At 44.5% G+C, this 17785-nt stretch overlaps 4 non-coding genes across 4 annotated transcripts; all 4 read right to left on the bottom strand.

Annotated features, from left to right (window-relative positions):
* Positions 1 to 1690: 1690 nt before the first annotated feature.
* Positions 1691 to 1762, bottom strand: TRNAG-CCC (transfer RNA glycine (anticodon CCC)). The gene has a single exon. It is a non-coding gene; the product is annotated as a tRNA-Gly (tRNA).
* A 3097-nt stretch (positions 1763 to 4859) lies between these two features.
* Positions 4860 to 4931, bottom strand: TRNAG-CCC (transfer RNA glycine (anticodon CCC)). Its single transcript has one exon. It is a non-coding gene; the product is annotated as a tRNA-Gly (tRNA).
* A 3097-nt stretch (positions 4932 to 8028) lies between these two features.
* Positions 8029 to 8100, bottom strand: TRNAG-CCC (transfer RNA glycine (anticodon CCC)). Its single transcript has one exon. It is a non-coding gene; the product is annotated as a tRNA-Gly (tRNA).
* A 9395-nt stretch (positions 8101 to 17495) lies between these two features.
* On the bottom strand, positions 17496 to 17567 carry TRNAG-CCC (transfer RNA glycine (anticodon CCC)). The gene has a single exon. It is a non-coding gene; the product is annotated as a tRNA-Gly (tRNA).
* Positions 17568 to 17785: the final 218 nt, after the last annotated feature.

Genomic DNA, 17785 nt, shown 5'->3' with positions numbered 1-17785 from the left:
TATTTTTTTTATATACCGGCTGATTAATCTGTTTATGATATTTCCGTTTTGTGACATATTGCATTAAAATATATCCTGCCTGGAGAATATATAAATATTTGCATTGCGTTGGCCGGGAATCGAACCCGAGTCAACTGCTTGGAAGGCAGCTATGCTCACCACTATACCACCAACGCTCTCTGACATGTGTGCTCTCAGTTCTAGACATTACAACCCCGAGTTCAGAGACTATATTGCACCAGCTTCAATGGTGCATTTGGTTTAGATACCAACATGAAAAGCAGTGGAAATTTTCTTGCAGACGGTAAGAAACTGGGGATTGAAACCAAGGATAAAGCTGTGCAGAAGAGAAGAAATGGAAATAAGCAGCACCAATAGTGAATATGAGCATCTTTAGGCAGCTTTGGAAGCAAAGCAGCGAAGAGAAAGAGAGTGCCTTCCATGAAATGCCCAGAAGATTGATAAGTGCAGAACAAAAAGGCAAGAATGAAATTCAAAGCGTGCCCGGAAAAACATGTGAAGGTCCCACCAGTCATTTATGCTTATAATTGGGTATCTTCACTTTCAAAGTATGGGGTTGATCCTTTGATGATCACTTTCTTGTATTTCAGCAGAGACAGATAGTTGAGAAGTCTTTTCTCACCTAGCTAGCACAAGCCTGCGTTTTTCCATGCTGGCAGCGTGGAAATGAAAGATTGGTCCTCAGAGGAAAAATCAAGTAACATTAGCAGAGGATGGTTTCGATCCATCGACCTCTGGGTTATGGGCCCAGCACGCTTCCGCTGCGCCACTCTGCTCCCCTGTAAAAGTGTTCTCTTTATGCAGATGAGGAGCTTTCAGCGAAGTGGCGAGGGATTGGTGGGTCTCGCTCCTCATTTGCCTAAGCATGCTGCAATGTATGCTGGGTGCAGAAAATCTTCATCTTCTCGTCTCACAGTCAGTCATAACTGAAAGTGCAGACCCTCTTGGGAACTAGCAGTTTCAGGCCTTTACCAAGATAGCAGCTCTCTAACCCTCTCCTCTCTCTTTGATCCTAGCGCTAGCATGCTCAGGATTTGATTTTAACTGGGAGCCAGAGATCTACCCGGTGAGGGCGAGGCTTTTGAGCGTTTGGGAGCGTTCGGGACGTGAGGACGTTGGACAGGAAATGTTGCCATCTTGAAATATCCAACCTTCCTGCTGTCGTGAGAGGCTCTTTCCATGGACATCTGCCTCTTGGAGTCCTCTCAACTTGCTCTCTGATATAACATTTTGTGAGCTGCAAATACATCCGATTGCTACAAGGTGGCGCTGCATTCAGGTGAGAGAACAAGTGTGCACAAAATCGTTGGGGACTTTTGCCAGATTCATCGGTGGATCTTGCCTACTTTTATTCACATGCTAGATATTGCCTAGAAATGCTTTTTAATATAGAGATGCTAGAGTTAGAATGTCTGGTCGGGGTTCAGCCCTTTCATTGTCTACCGCCCGCAACATATTTATTACCAGCACATGTGAGTGGTGACTCTGCTTTTTGAAAAATAGCATCTAATAGGACAATGAATGTAGCAGATGGGGCGATCGAGATGCCTGCCTAAGTATTTCATTTTTTTTTTAATTTAACGTCTGATTAATCTGTTCATGATATTTCCGTTTTGTGACATGTTGCATTAAAACAAATCCTGCTTGGAGAACATATAAAAATTTGCACTGCATTGGCCGGGAATCGAACCCGGGTCAACTGCTTGGGAAGCAGCTATGCTCACCACTATACCACCAACGCCCTATGATGTTGTTGCTCTCGGTTCTAAAGATTACAAGCCCGAGTTCAATGACTATCTTGCACCAGTTTCAATGGTGCATTTGGTTTAGATACCAACATGAAAAGCAGTAGAAAGTTTCTTGTAGAGGGTAAGGAACTGGGGATTGAAACCAAGGCCAAATCTGTGCAGAAGAGAAGAAATGGAAAGCAGTAGTACAAATAGTGGAAATGAACATATTTAGGCAGCATTGGAAGCAAAGCAGCGAAGAGAAAGAGAGTGCCTTCCATGAAATGCTCAAGAGAATGATAAGAGCAGAACGAAAAGGCAAGAATGACATTCAAAGCATGCCCAGAAAAACGTGTGACGGTCCCACCAGTCATTTATGCTTATAATTGGGTATCTTTACTTTCAAAGTATGGGGTTGATTCTTTAGCGATCACTCTCTTGTATTTCAGCAGAGACAGATAGTTGAGAAGTCTTTTCTCACATAGCTAGCACAAGCCTGCGCTTTTCCTTGCTGGTAGCGTGGAAATGACAGATTGGTCCTCAGAAGAAAAAACAAGAAATATTATAGCAGAGGATGGTTTCGATCCATCGACCTCTGGGTTATGGGCCCAGCACGCTTCCGCTGCGCCACTCTGCTCCCTTGTAAAAGTGTTCTCTTTATGCAGAGGAGGAGCTTTCAGCGGAGTGGCAAGGGATTGGTGGGGCTCTCTCCTCATTTGCCTAAGCATGTCGCAAGGTATGCTGGGTGCAGAAAATCTTCATCTTCCCCTCTCACAGTCAGTCATAACTGAAAGTGCAGACCCTCTTCGGCACTAGCCGTTTCAGGCCTTTACCAGGACAGGAGCTCTCTGACCCTCTCTTCTCTCTGTGATCCTAGCGCTAGCATGCTCAGGATTTGGCTTTACCTGAGATCCAGCGATCTACCCGGTGTGAGGCTTTTGTGCGTTTGGGAGCGTTTGGGACGTGAGAGGACGTTGGACAGGAAACTATGCCAATTTGAAGTATCCACCCTTCCTGCTGCAGTCAGAGGCTCTTTCCGTGGCCATCTGCTTCTTGGAGTCCTCTCAACTTGGACTCTGATAAAACATTTTGAGAGCCGCAGTTACCTCCGATGGCTACAAGGTGGCGCTGCATTCAGGTGAGAGCACAAGTATGCACAAAATCGTTGGGACTTTTGCTAGATTTATCGGGGGATCTTGCCAATTTTTTGAAAGGCTAGATATTGCCTAGAAATGCTTTTTAACCTAGAGATGCTGGAGTTATAATGTCTGATCGGGGCTCGGCCCTTTCATTGTCTGCCCCCTGCAACATATTTATTACCAGCACATGTGAGTGGTGACTCTGCTTTATGGAAAATAGTATATATTAGGACAATGAATGTAGCAGATGGGGCGATCGAGATGCCTGCCTACGTATTTGTTTATTTTTTTTATATACCGGCTGATTAATCTGTTTATGATATTTCCGTTTTGTGACATATTGCATTAAAATATATCCTGCCTGGAGAATATATAAATATTTGCATTGCGTTGGCCGGGAATCGAACCCGAGTCAACTGCTTGGAAGGCAGCTATGCTCACCACTATACCACCAACGCTCTCTGACATGTGTGCTCTCAGTTCTAGACATTACAACCCCGAGTTCAGAGACTATATTGCACCAGCTTCAATGGTGCATTTGGTTTAGATACCAACATGAAAAGCAGTGGAAATTTTCTTGCAGACGGTAAGAAACTGGGGATTGAAACCAAGGATAAAGCTGTGCAGAAGAGAAGAAATGGAAATAAGCAGCACCAATAGTGAATATGAGCATCTTTAGGCAGCTTTGGAAGCAAAGCAGCGAAGAGAAAGAGAGTGCCTTCCATGAAATGCCCAGAAGATTGATAAGTGCAGAACAAAAAGGCAAGAATGAAATTCAAAGCGTGCCCGGAAAAACATGTGAAGGTCCCACCAGTCATTTATGCTTATAATTGGGTATCTTCACTTTCAAAGTATGGGGTTGATCCTTTGATGATCACTTTCTTGTATTTCAGCAGAGACAGATAGTTGAGAAGTCTTTTCTCACCTAGCTAGCACAAGCCTGCGTTTTTCCATGCTGGCAGCGTGGAAATGAAAGATTGGTCCTCAGAGGAAAAATCAAGTAACATTAGCAGAGGATGGTTTCGATCCATCGACCTCTGGGTTATGGGCCCAGCACGCTTCCGCTGCGCCACTCTGCTCCCCTGTAAAAGTGTTCTCTTTATGCAGATGAGGAGCTTTCAGCGAAGTGGCGAGGGATTGGTGGGTCTCGCTCCTCATTTGCCTAAGCATGCTGCAATGTATGCTGGGTGCAGAAAATCTTCATCTTCTCGTCTCACAGTCAGTCATAACTGAAAGTGCAGACCCTCTTGGGAACTAGCAGTTTCAGGCCTTTACCAAGATAGCAGCTCTCTAACCCTCTCCTCTCTCTTTGATCCTAGCGCTAGCATGCTCAGGATTTGATTTTAACTGGGAGCCAGAGATCTACCCGGTGAGGGCGAGGCTTTTGAGCGTTTGGGAGCGTTTGGGACGTGAGGACGTTGGACAGGAAATGTTGCCATCTTGAAATATCCAACCTTCCTGCTGTCGTGAGAGGCTCTTTCCATGGACATCTGCCTCTTGGAGTCCTCTCAACTTGCTCTCTGATATAACATTTTGTGAGCTGCAATTACATCCGATTGCTACAAGGTGGCGCTGCATTCAGGTGAGAGAACAAGTGTGCACAAAATCGTTGGGGACTTTTGCCAGATTCATCGGTGGATCTTGCCTACTTTTATTCACATGCTAGATATTGCCTAGAAATGCTTTTTAATATAGAGATGCTAGAGTTAGAATGTCTGGTCGGGGTTCAGCCCTTTCATTGTCTACCGCCCGCAACATATTTATTACCAGCACATGTGAGTGGTGACTCTGCTTTTTGAAAAATAGCATCTAATAGGACAATGAATGTAGCAGATGGGGCGATCGAGATGCCTGCCTAAGTATTTCATTTTTTTTTTAATTTAACGTCTGATTAATCTGTTCATGATATTTCCGTTTTGTGACATGTTGCATTAAAACAAATCCTGCTTGGAGAACATATAAAAATTTGCACTGCATTGGCCGGGAATCGAACCCGGGTCAACTGCTTGGGAAGCAGCTATGCTCACCACTATACCACCAACGCCCTATGATGTTGTTGCTCTCGGTTCTAAAGATTACAAGCCCGAGTTCAATGACTATCTTGCACCAGTTTCAATGGTGCATTTGGTTTAGATACCAACATGAAAAGCAGTAGAAAGTTTCTTGTAGAGGGTAAGGAACTGGGGATTGAAACCAAGGCCAAATCTGTGCAGAAGAGAAGAAATGGAAAGCAGTAGTACAAATAGTGGAAATGAACATATTTAGGCAGCATTGGAAGCAAAGCAGCGAAGAGAAAGAGAGTGCCTTCCATGAAATGCTCAAGAGAATGATAAGAGCAGAACGAAAAGGCAAGAATGACATTCAAAGCATGCCCAGAAAAACGTGTGACGGTCCCACCAGTCATTTATGCTTATAATTGGGTATCTTTACTTTCAAAGTATGGGGTTGATTCTTTAGCGATCACTCTCTTGTATTTCAGCAGAGACAGATAGTTGAGAAGTCTTTTCTCACATAGCTAGCACAAGCCTGCGCTTTTCCTTGCTGGTAGCGTGGAAATGACAGATTGGTCCTCAGAAGAAAAAACAAGAAATATTATAGCAGAGGATGGTTTCGATCCATCGACCTCTGGGTTATGGGCCCAGCACGCTTCCGCTGCGCCACTCTGCTCCCTTGTAAAAGTGTTCTCTTTATGCAGAGGAGGAGCTTTCAGCGGAGTGGCAAGGGATTGGTGGGGCTCTCTCCTCATTTGCCTAAGCATGTCGCAAGGTATGCTGGGTGCAGAAAATCTTCATCTTCCCCTCTCACAGTCAGTCATAACTGAAAGTGCAGACCCTCTTCGGCACTAGCCGTTTCAGGCCTTTACCAGGACAGGAGCTCTCTGACCCTCTCTTCTCTCTGTGATCCTAGCGCTAGCATGCTCAGGATTTGGCTTTACCTGAGAGCCAGCGATCTACCCGGTGTGAGGCTTTTGTGCGTTTGGGAGCGTTTGGGACATGAGAGGACGTTGGACAGGAAACTATGCCAATTTGAAGTATCCACCCTTCCTGCTGCAGTCAGAGGCTCTTTCCGTGGCCATCTGCTTCTTGGAGTCCTCTCAACTTGGCCTCTGATAAAACATTTTGAGAGCCGCAGTTACCTCCGATGGCTACAAGGTGGCGCTGCATTCAGGTGAGAGCACAAGTATGCACAAAATCGTTGGGACTTTTGCTAGATTTATCGGGGGATCTTGCCAATTTTTTGAAAGGCTAGATATTGCCTAGAAATGCTTTTTAACCTAGAGATGCTGGAGTTATAATGTCTGATCGGGGCTCGGCCCTTTCATTGTCTGCCCCCTGCAACATATTTATTACCAGCACATGTGAGTGGTGACTCTGCTTTATGGAAAATAGTATATATTAGGACAATGAATGTAGCAGATGGGGCGATCGAGATGCCTGCCTACGTATTTGTTTATTTTTTTTATATACCGGCTGATTAATCTGTTTATGATATTTCCGTTTTGTGACATATTGCATTAAAATATATCCTGCCTGGAGAATATATAAATATTTGCATTGCGTTGGCCGGGAATCGAACCCGAGTCAACTGCTTGGAAGGCAGCTATGCTCACCACTATACCACCAACGCTCTCTGACATGTGTGCTCTCAGTTCTAGACATTACAACCCCGAGTTCAGAGACTATATTGCACCAGCTTCAATGGTGCATTTGGTTTAGATACCAACATGAAAAGCAGTGGAAATTTTCTTGCAGACGGTAAGAAACTGGGGATTGAAACCAAGGATAAAGCTGTGCAGAAGAGAAGAAATGGAAATAAGCAGCACCAATAGTGAATATGAGCATCTTTAGGCAGCTTTGGAAGCAAAGCAGCGAAGAGAAAGAGAGTGCCTTCCATGAAATGCCCAGAAGATTGATAAGTGCAGAACAAAAAGGCAAGAATGAAATTCAAAGCGTGCCCGGAAAAACATGTGAAGGTCCCACCAGTCATTTATGCTTATAATTGGGTATCTTCACTTTCAAAGTATGGGGTTGATCCTTTGATGATCACTTTCTTGTATTTCAGCAGAGACAGATAGTTGAGAAGTCTTTTCTCACCTAGCTAGCACAAGCCTGCGTTTTTCCATGCTGGCAGCGTGGAAATGAAAGATTGGTCCTCAGAGGAAAAACCAAGTAACATTAGCAGAGGATGGTTTCGATCCATCGACCTCTGGGTTATGGGCCCAGCACGCTTCCGCTGCGCCACTCTGCTCCCCTGTAAAAGTGTTCTCTTTATGCAGATGAGGAGCTTTCAGCGAAGTGGCGAGGGATTGGTGGGTCTCGCTCCTCATTTGCCTAAGCATGCTGCAATGTATGCTGGGTGCAGAAAATCTTCATCTTCTCGTCTCACAGTCAGTCATAACTGAAAGTGCAGACCCTCTTGGGAACTAGCAGTTTCAGGCCTTTACCAAGATAGCAGCTCTCTAACCCTCTCCTCTCTCTTTGATCCTAGCGCTAGCATGCTCAGGATTTGATTTTAACTGGGAGCCAGAGATCTACCCGGTGAGGGCGAGGCTTTTGAGCGTTTGGGAGCGTTCGGGACGTGAGGACGTTGGACAGGAAATGTTGCCATCTTGAAATATCCAACCTTCCTGCTGTCGTGAGAGGCTCTTTCCATGGACATCTGCCTCTTGGAGTCCTCTCAACTTGCTCTCTGATATAACATTTTGTGAGCTGCAATTACATCCGATTGCTACAAGGTGGCGCTGCATTCAGGTGAGAGAACAAGTGTGCACAAAATCGTTGGGGACTTTTGCCAGATTCATCGGTGGATCTTGCCTACTTTTATTCACATGCTAGATATTGCCTAGAAATGCTTTTTAATATAGAGATGCTAGAGTTAGAATGTCTGGTCGGGGTTCAGCCCTTTCATTGTCTACCGCCCGCAACATATTTATTACCAGCACATGTGAGTGGTGACTCTGCTTTTTGAAAAATAGCATCTAATAGGACAATGAATGTAGCAGATGGGGCGATCGAGATGCCTGCCTAAGTATTTCATTTTTTTTTTAATTTAACGTCTGATTAATCTGTTCATGATATTTCCGTTTTGTGACATGTTGCATTAAAACAAATCCTGCTTGGAGAACATATAAAAATTTGCACTGCATTGGCCGGGAATCGAACCCGGGTCAACTGCTTGGGAAGCAGCTATGCTCACCACTATACCACCAACGCCCTATGATGTTGTTGCTCTCGGTTCTAAAGATTACAAGCCCGAGTTCAATGACTATCTTGCACCAGTTTCAATGGTGCATTTGGTTTAGATACCAACATGAAAAGCAGTAGAAAGTTTCTTGTAGAGGGTAAGGAACTGGGGATTGAAACCAAGGCCAAATCTGTGCAGAAGAGAAGAAATGGAAAGCAGTAGTACAAATAGTGGAAATGAACATATTTAGGCAGCATTGGAAGCAAAGCAGCGAAGAGAAAGAGAGTGCCTTCCATGAAATGCTCAAGAGAATGATAAGAGCAGAACGAAAAGGCAAGAATGACATTCAAAGCATGCCCAGAAAAACGTGTGACGGTCCCACCAGTCATTTATGCTTATAATTGGGTATCTTTACTTTCAAAGTATGGGGTTGATTCTTTAGCGATCACTCTCTTGTATTTCAGCAGAGACAGATAGTTGAGAAGTCTTTTCTCACATAGCTAGCACAAGCCTGCGCTTTTCCTTGCTGGTAGCGTGGAAATGACAGATTGGTCCTCAGAAGAAAAAACAAGAAATATTATAGCAGAGGATGGTTTCGATCCATCGACCTCTGGGTTATGGGCCCAGCACGCTTCCGCTGCGCCACTCTGCTCCCTTGTAAAAGTGTTCTCTTTATGCAGAGGAGGAGCTTTCAGCGGAGTGGCAAGGGATTGGTGGGGCTCTCTCCTCATTTGCCTAAGCATGTCGCAAGGTATGCTGGGTGCAGAAAATCTTCATCTTCCCCTCTCACAGTCAGTCATAACTGAAAGTGCAGACCCTCTTCGGCACTAGCCGTTTCAGGCCTTTACCAGGACAGGAGCTCTCTGACCCTCTCTTCTCTCTGTGATCCTAGCGCTAGCATGCTCAGGATTTGGCTTTACCTGAGAGCCAGCGATCTACCCGGTGTGAGGCTTTTGTGCGTTTGGGAGCGTTTGGGACATGAGAGGACGTTGGACAGGAAACTATGTCAATTTGAAGTATCCACCCTTCCTGCTGCAGTCAGAGGCTCTTTCCGTGGCCATCTGCTTCTTGGAGTCCTCTCAACTTGGCCTCTGATAAAACATTTTGAGAGCCGCAGTTACCTCCGATGGCTACAAGGTGGCGCTGCATTCAGGTGAGAGCACAAGTATGCACAAAATCGTTGGGACTTTTGCTAGATTTATCGGGGGATCTTGCCAATTTTTTGAAAGGCTAGATATTGCCTAGAAATGCTTTTTAACCTAGAGATGCTGGAGTTATAATGTCTGATCGGGGCTCGGCCCTTTCATTGTCTGCCCCCTGCAACATATTTATTACCAGCACATGTGAGTGGTGACTCTGCTTTATGGAAAATAGTATATATTAGGACAATGAATGTAGCAGATGGGGCGATCGAGATGCCTGCCTACGTATTTGTTTATTTTTTTTATATACCGGCTGATTAATCTGTTTATGATATTTCCGATTTGTGACATATTGCATTAAAATATATCCTGCCTGGAGAATATATAAATATTTGCATTGCATTGGCCGGGAATCGAACCCAGGTCAACTGCTTTGAAGGCAGCTATGCTCACCACTATACCACCAACGCTCTCTGACATGTGTGCTCTCAGTTCTAGACATTACAACCCCGAGTTCAGAGACTATCTTGCACCAGCTTCAATGGTGCATTTGGTTTAGATACCAACATGAAAAGCAGTGGAAATTTTCTTGCAGACGGTAAGAAACTGGGGATTGAAACCAAGGATAAAGCTGTGCAGAAGAGAAGAAATGGAAAGAAGCAGCACCAATAGTGAATATGAGCATCTTTAGGCAGCTTTGGAAGCAAAGCAGCGAAGAGAAAGAGAGTGCCTTCCATGAAATGCCCAAAAGATTGATAAGTGCAGAACAATTCAACAATTCAAAATGCTTTATTCGGTATGTACAGGTACAACCATATAGCAACATATATCAAAACAATAAAAAATCAAATTTATGAAAATAAAAATAATAAAAAAAAAATAAAAAAAACATTTAAAATCACATCACAATCCATGCCAAGATTGTTAAATCAATAAAGTATATCACATTGAATACAGAATTAAATTTAATCATTAAGTACATTTTAGTAATGGTTATTAGGGGGGGAGTTAATTCAATTTAGACATTTTAGCAGCAGTTTGTTTGTAATAAAAGTTTGTGCAGATGTCAGTACAAAAATAAATACACAACAAACAATGTAACTTAACAGTAAATCACCAATAGTCATAAATATAATAGCCAACGGGGTGAACGGGGATAACGGAAGGAGGGAATCATATAATAATTGATTTCCTGTGCCAGGTGCATTTTAAAATGTAGGTGGCCACGCGATAGCACACATTTGGGGAAGCCAAATCAAACAACAATTGTATTGCGGCTCTTGTATTGTATGTCTTATATTCTAAAAATAATTGCTTCAAATAAAACTTTCTAAAACCAGAATAAAAATTACAAAAGAGTAAAAAGTGGCAGATGCTCTGTTTAGATTTCCCATCGCATGGGCACAGACATAACCCGGGTTTTTTTACGGTTGGGAAAGCCACCAAATGGTGGACTATTCCCAACCTCAGGCGTGCTAGAACGAAGCGATGAGAATTAATACTAACAAATGTAAGATAAGGTGGGAATCTTGTACTAAGGTTATACTCCAAATATAATTTGAACGTACTTTGCATTGCATACTCCTTCGTTCTGGTCCCTTTTGTATGGTCCAAGTAAGTGGTTTTAAGGTTACGCTTTGTTAAAACCGATGTTGTTAAAATATCTTTAAAAATATCCTGGCCAAAGAGAATCTTATACCAGGAGTGAATATGTTCTAACCAGGGGATTTTCCAATGCCTATCTAATTGGATACAGTCCAAAATTACTTCCTGGGTAAACCTAGTTTCTTCTTTGGCCCATATGGACCGCCATAGGGACAAGGAACGCAATGCAATCAGATCTGTGACATAATTTATGCCTAGCTCTCTGTGGGTAATCTCGTTTGAGGCAGAAGCAGGAAGGCATAATAGTCGTTTCAAGTACTTGTTTTCCTCTTGCTGGATGGACAGCGCAATCTGGCGATTATATCCCCATATCCCTGCTCCATACAAAACAGAGGACATGCACCTTGAATTATAGATGGAAATCATCTCTCGAATTCTACGACCCCCCAATTTCGAGGCGAATCTGAAGATGCAATTTGTATTTCTGGTCATCTTCATACCAACACAGGATTGCTCGTTTACCCATCTCCCATCACCTGAAAAGGTGATACCTAAGTAGCAGAAATGTCGAACTGCCTCAAGTTTATCCCCATCTAAAAAGAATGACTTGTTTTTCTTTATTTTCTTACCACAGGTCATAGTCATAGTCTTACCCTTGTTAATTTTAAGCTTTCTGCCCTGAATAAAAATATGAAACTTCTCGATTAACTTTTGCAACCCATTCGCGGTCCTGGAAATCAGGACCGCGTCGTCCGCATATAATAGGACGGGTATTTGCTTACCATTGATGATGGGAGCATCAGCATAAAATTCTTGTAAAAATCGATCAACCTGATTTATAAAAAGGGAGAATAAAAGGGGAGCAAGCACACACCCTTGTCGGATCCCTCTACCAATTTTAAAAAGGGGGGTGCATTCACCATTTGTTCCGAATCTAACCTTACTTGAAAGATTACTATACATTCTAGCCAAGAGGTGGATGATTTCAGGTGGTGCGCCCATGTCAAGTAGTACTGGCCAGAGCAGTGCGTGTTCCACTAAATCAAAAGCAGAACTTAGATCGGCAAAGCACATAAACAAATTCCCCTCCTTGGCTTTAGTGTACTTGCCGATGATAAGTTCAAGGTTCACGCACTGCTCCATAGTTCCTAGACCCCTTCGGAACCCAAACTGAATAGGCGAAAGAACATTATTGTCCTCGGCCCAGGTCTCTAGTCTCACCAGAAGTATACGACTCAAAATCTTTAACGACGAGTCTAAAAGTGAAATTGGGCGATAATTTCGTGCTTCAGCCCTAGAACCCTTTTTAAAAAGTGGTACTAAGATGGATTGACCCCATGAGGTTGGTAACTCGTCCTCGATTGCAGCATTAAAATAACGGGTTAAAATGGGGGCCCATAAAACAATCTCAGATTTGAAGAAGTCCACGGGGACCCCATCTGGACCCGGGGCTTTCCCCCCCTTACTCTTTTCAATTGCCACAATCACCTCGCTTAGTGTCACCGAGAACAATAATTTCTCCCATTTAAAACAGGTTGGAGTATCAATTAAAACATTAGAATTAAAAACAGTAGTAAAATCAGAATTAAAAATCCCAGTGAAGTGAGCTATCCAGGCCTGACAACTGACATGCGAGGTTAGTTCAGGGACATTGTCGTTCTTCAGGAATGGACTATTTACAGTGTCCCAAAAAAGTTTATGATCTTTGGTATCTGCAGCCAGATCTAATTTTTCCCATGCCGCATCCTGCAATTCCTTCTTCCTAATGGAGAGTGCAGTTTTATAGTTAAGGCGCTCTTCCCTGATCTTACAAACGTCTCTTGGTGTGGCATCAAGTGAAATTTTTAACCTTTTTAATGACTGCGCACAATGGTCATCGAACCACACCGCCTTAACTTTCCTTAATTTCCGAGGTTTGTGTGTCAGGGATTTCTCAATGGTTTTTGTAATAGTTAGGAATTTGGATAGCAGAATTCGTGGGCATGGGTCCAGCAACAAGCAATACTCAACCTCACCACAACAGTTTGTGATCACATTGGCAACAAGTTTAGTAGGGTCAACTTTTATCCATTTCACTCTCATCCCATTCGGTCTTACTGCAACAATGTCCTGAATTGGTTTACCAAAGGTATTCCTTTTGATTCCCCAACCCAATAGTTCAACGGTTACACTGTTGTGATCACTGACCTTTTGTTCAATCACCCAAACATTGATATAAGCTACAGAGCAAGATATCATAATATGATCAATAAATGATTGACTGTTCCTCCCGTGAAATGTCGGACATCTAACATTGTTTTTGTTCTTATCACACTCTAGGAGGTCCAGATCATATTTGGCCAATAGGTTATTCAGAGCACTACCATAGTTGTTATGCGGGAAATGATTATATACACATGTTGTTTCCCTTCCCGAGTACTCCTCCCTATGGCCACAAGCCCCCTTGAGTGCATAGGTACATGATTTAATGTTAAAATCTCCCACCCATATGATGGCAGCAGGTTTGGGTGTACTCAATAAAAAGGCATCAATGGCCTGCTCTATGTCAGAAATAAACTTTCCCTGTTTGTGCCCGGCTATGTTGTTATAAAAGTTCACTATTATTAAGTCTCTGCAACCGCTATGAACCATACGCAGAACCGAGGCATGTTCACCTAGAACTACATGATCACTAGCACAGAACTCAGTCAGTGCAGTGGATATCAGGGTCACGAGTCCGCCCTTGGCTCGACCAGCTTGGGATGCCACAGCCTGCACATTAAAGGAAGTATAGCCCTCAACATGTACTTCAGCCCTATCCCAAGTTTCTTGCAGGAAAATAATATCGTAACCTTGTTTAATAAAATCAGCCCATATGGGGGTGTTTACCTTAGAAGCTAGCCCAGCTATATTCCATGTAATAGCCCTTAGGTTCTCTTCTAAGGCGACATGGGATGGGTTGGTAACTATTGTGGCCGATGATATTGTTGGATTTATCATACATTTTTCGGCAGTACATATGGTGGTATCTGACACATTAGAAGTTCTTAGAGTGATGTTTTCCGCATCCTGGAGAAGCCCATCACTGCTTTGAGGGTCATCAACCACATTGGGTAACACAGTAACGTTCCCCACAACTCCACCTCCAATTGGACTCTCCCGCTTCCCCTGCCCAAACTGTAATTTTCAATCACAATCATCCATGCTGGAAAAAACATCAAACCTATTCCCTAATTCTAAAGGAGTAAAAGGCCTCAGGTACTCCATTCTCCGAATGTTGTTATTCCTGGGGCCGCTAGGGGGGACCATATTCCAACCTTGGTGATCGATTCGCTGATTTGGTGCATAAAGGGCAGTGGGGTCATTAGTGTAGACTGAGCGATTTTTCCTTACATAGGATGTGGGGAAAACCAAAGACCTAGGATAGAAATAGGTCAAAGATCGAGGGCGAATTTGGCTATTACCGTTGCCCAGAGGCCAGTTCAATATAGAAGCTACCGCTTCTGGGTCTCTGAAATTGATCAGAACTATATCTCCATCCACGTCTTTATTCCTTCCACCAAGCCATGGGAGACGTCTAACATGTAATATCTCACCATTTACTTCCCTATTTATGGGTCTATATGTTCTTAACCAGTGGATAGTTTTATTTTTAAGCTGGGCGTAATCCTCACTCTTATTATCAGTTAAAACAGGAACCCCAGTCAACACCACCACTAAGGGTGCAGCTTCTGGGGGTAAATCAACCCGAAGACCATGAATCCCAGGGGCCCCCTCCCACCTAGGGTTACCCTGCGCCTGGACGGTACTCCCTACTGGGGCAATACTGGCTTCCTCCCCCAACTCCATGACGGGCTTGCTAACTAAATGTTCCTTCGGCAACAAAGGTTCATTTCTGCCCTGGTCCGGAACTAGGTGGGCCGCAGTCTGCATTACGTTCCTACTAAGATCAGGAGGTTCCCTAGGTAGATTTATAGGGGGAGCTCCAGCCTGTTTACTAGTACCATCCTTTGTAACCTTACCTACAACGGCCATATTTCTCATTGTAGATTCGATGTTTGCTAGCCTATACTCCAACTTCCTTAAGATGTCAGTAATGGGTAAAAGGAGAATGCTAATCATATCCCCCAGTTGGGGTAAAAAATCTGTGGGAATAGGCACCTGTGGGATAACTACAGTTGATAGAGCAGGCTCTAAGGGGGTCACAACAGGGTCCACAGCCTTTGAACTTGTACTAATGGCCGTCGTCTGGCTATGATCTGGCCCAATTAATAACCCTGAAACAGACCCATTAGAAGGATAGTGGCCAAATTCTGAATGCAGTGTCCTGGGCCCATTGATCACCCCCACCCTACGCCTTTTTTTTCTGGGAGGAGGGCCGTGAGTAATCCCCTTGTTCAGATTCTTAGCCTTTTTTCCTACCCCCCGTCCCACAAGGCGCGTATTGAAAATTTTAGAATGACTTGTGGCATGTGGGGGGAGAGAGTCGCTGATAACCTGAACACTAGGGACACAGTTTGAGGGCGAACAGTCACGTAATAATAGCGGAACACCCTCTTGCGAGAGGGGGGTGTCGTTTACACCATTGCTACCACTATCAACAGCAGGAATGTTTGGGGAGACAACCTCTGGAGCTCTACGTTTCATGTTTTCAATTGAGCGACGACGTTCTAGTCTACGCTCCTCCAGGGTAGTGTCCAGCTCCTTATCCATTACGTAGGATTTTTTAAAATAACTGTCAAGGGGGCCATTTACCACTGGCCTTGGTTTCTCCCCAGGCATGACATTCACACTAGAATCCATGGCAATTTTTGAAAGAAAATGAAGAAGAAACTCCCAATTACCACAATGCAGCGGAGTCACTCCTGGCCCAGCCCAGCCTCGATCGGCCTCGGAGGGTCTCAGAGGGTCCGCCCTTAGTCCGGGCTTTGTCCCGGGTGATGTCCCGCAAACGCGTCCCGCTGACGCGTAATACCTTCAGATCTTATACTGGCTGGAGATAGAGGGGGCGGAGTCACGGGAAGAGGCGGCAGGTGTGCTGGATGGAACACGCACAGCCTGCTGGTCCTCGCAGTCCCGTCCTCCTATACAGCGGCTCACCTATCAACTTCCAATGCCCAACGGGGCTCCCTGGACACAGGTTAGGTGAGGCCAATGCCCTACGGGGCTCCAGTAGCTGCAGGCAACACGGGTCAATTACTCCTCGGCGAGCGGCTCCCGCGAAGCGGGGGCCGCGAGCAGTTTTCAGCGGTCAGCAGGGGGCGGAGTCACGGGAAGAGGCGGCAGGTGTGCTGGATGGAACACGCACAGCCTGCTGGTCCTCGCAGTCCCGTCCTCCTATACAGCGGCTCACCTATCAACTTCCAATGCCCAACGGGGCTCCCTGGACACAGGTTAGGTGAGGCCAATGCCCTACGGGGCTCCAGTAGCTGCAGGCAACACGGGTCAATTACTCCTCGGCGAGCGGCACAAAAGCAGAACAAAAAGGCAAGAATGAAATTCAAAGCGTGCCCGGAAAAACATGTGAAGGTCCCACCAGTCATTTATGCTTATAATTGGGTATCTTCACTTTCAAAGTATGGGGTTGATCCTTTGATGATCACTTTCTTGTATTTCAGCAGAGACAGATAGTTGAGAAGTCTTTTCTCACCTAGCTAGCACAAGCCTGCGTTTTTCCATGCTGGCAGCGTGGAAATGAAAGATTGGTCCTCAGAGGAAAAATCAAGTAACATTAGCAGAGGATGGTTTTGATCCATCGACCTCTGGGTTATGGGCCCAGCACGCTTCCGCTGCGCCACTCTGCTCCCTTGTAAAAGTGTTCTCTTTATGCAGATGAGGAGCTTTCAGCGAAGTGGCGAGGGATTGGTGGGTCTCGCTCCTCATTTGCCTAAGCATGCTGCAATGTATGCTGGGTGCAGAAAATCTTCATCTTCTCGTCTCACAGTCAGTCATAACTGAAAGTGCAGACCCTCTTGGGAACTAGCAGTTTCAGGCCTTTACCAAGATAGCAGCTCTCTAACCCTCTCCTCTCTCTTTGATCCTAGCGCTAGCATGCTCAGGATTTGATTTTAACTGGGAGCCAGAGATCTACCCGGTGAGGGCTGAGGCTTTTGAGCGTTTGGGAGCGTTCGGGACGTGAGGACGTTGGACAGGAAATGTTGCCATCTTGAAATATCCAACCTTCCTGCTGTCGTGAGAGGCTCTTTCCATGGACATCTGCCTCTTGGAGTCCTCTCAACTTGCTCTCTGATATAACATTTTGTGAGCTGCAGTTACATCCGATTGCTACAAGGTGGCGCTGCATTCAGGTGAGAGAACAAGTGTGCACAAAATCGTTGGGGACTTTTGCCAGATTCATCGGTGGATCTTGCCTACTTTTATTCACATGCTAGATATTGCCTAGAAATGCTTTTTAATATAGAGATGCTAGAGTTAGAATGTCTGGTCGGGGTTCAGCCCTTTCATTGTCTACCGCCCGCAACATATTTATTACCAGCACATGTGAGTGGTGACTCTGCTTTTTGAAAAATAGCATCTAATAGGACAATGAATGTAGCAGATGGGGCGATCGAGATGCCTGCCTAAGTATTTCATTTTTTTTTTAATTTAACGTCTGATTAATCTGTTCATGATATTTCCGTTTTGTGACATGTTGCATTAAAACAAATCCTGCTTGGAGAACATATAAAAATTTGCACTGCATTGGCCGGGAATCGAACCCGGGTCAACTGCTTGGGAAGCAGCTATGCTCACCACTATACCACCAACGCCCTATGATGTGGTTGCTCTCGGTTCTAAAGATTCCAACCCCGAGTTCAATGACTATCTTGCACCAGTTTCAATGGTGCATTTGGTTTAGATACCAACATGAAAAGCAGTAGAAAGTTTCTTGTAGAGGGTAAGGAACTGGGGATTGAAACCAAGGCCAAATCTGTGCAGAAGAGAAGAAATGGAAAGCAGTAGTACAAATAGTGGAAATGAACATATT

Source organism: Triturus cristatus, chromosome 11, assembly GCF_964204655.1.
Source record: "Triturus cristatus chromosome 11, aTriCri1.1, whole genome shotgun sequence".
Lineage (NCBI taxonomy): Eukaryota > Metazoa > Chordata > Amphibia > Caudata > Salamandridae > Triturus > Triturus cristatus.
This window is presented reverse-complemented; position numbering and strand designations above follow the sequence as displayed.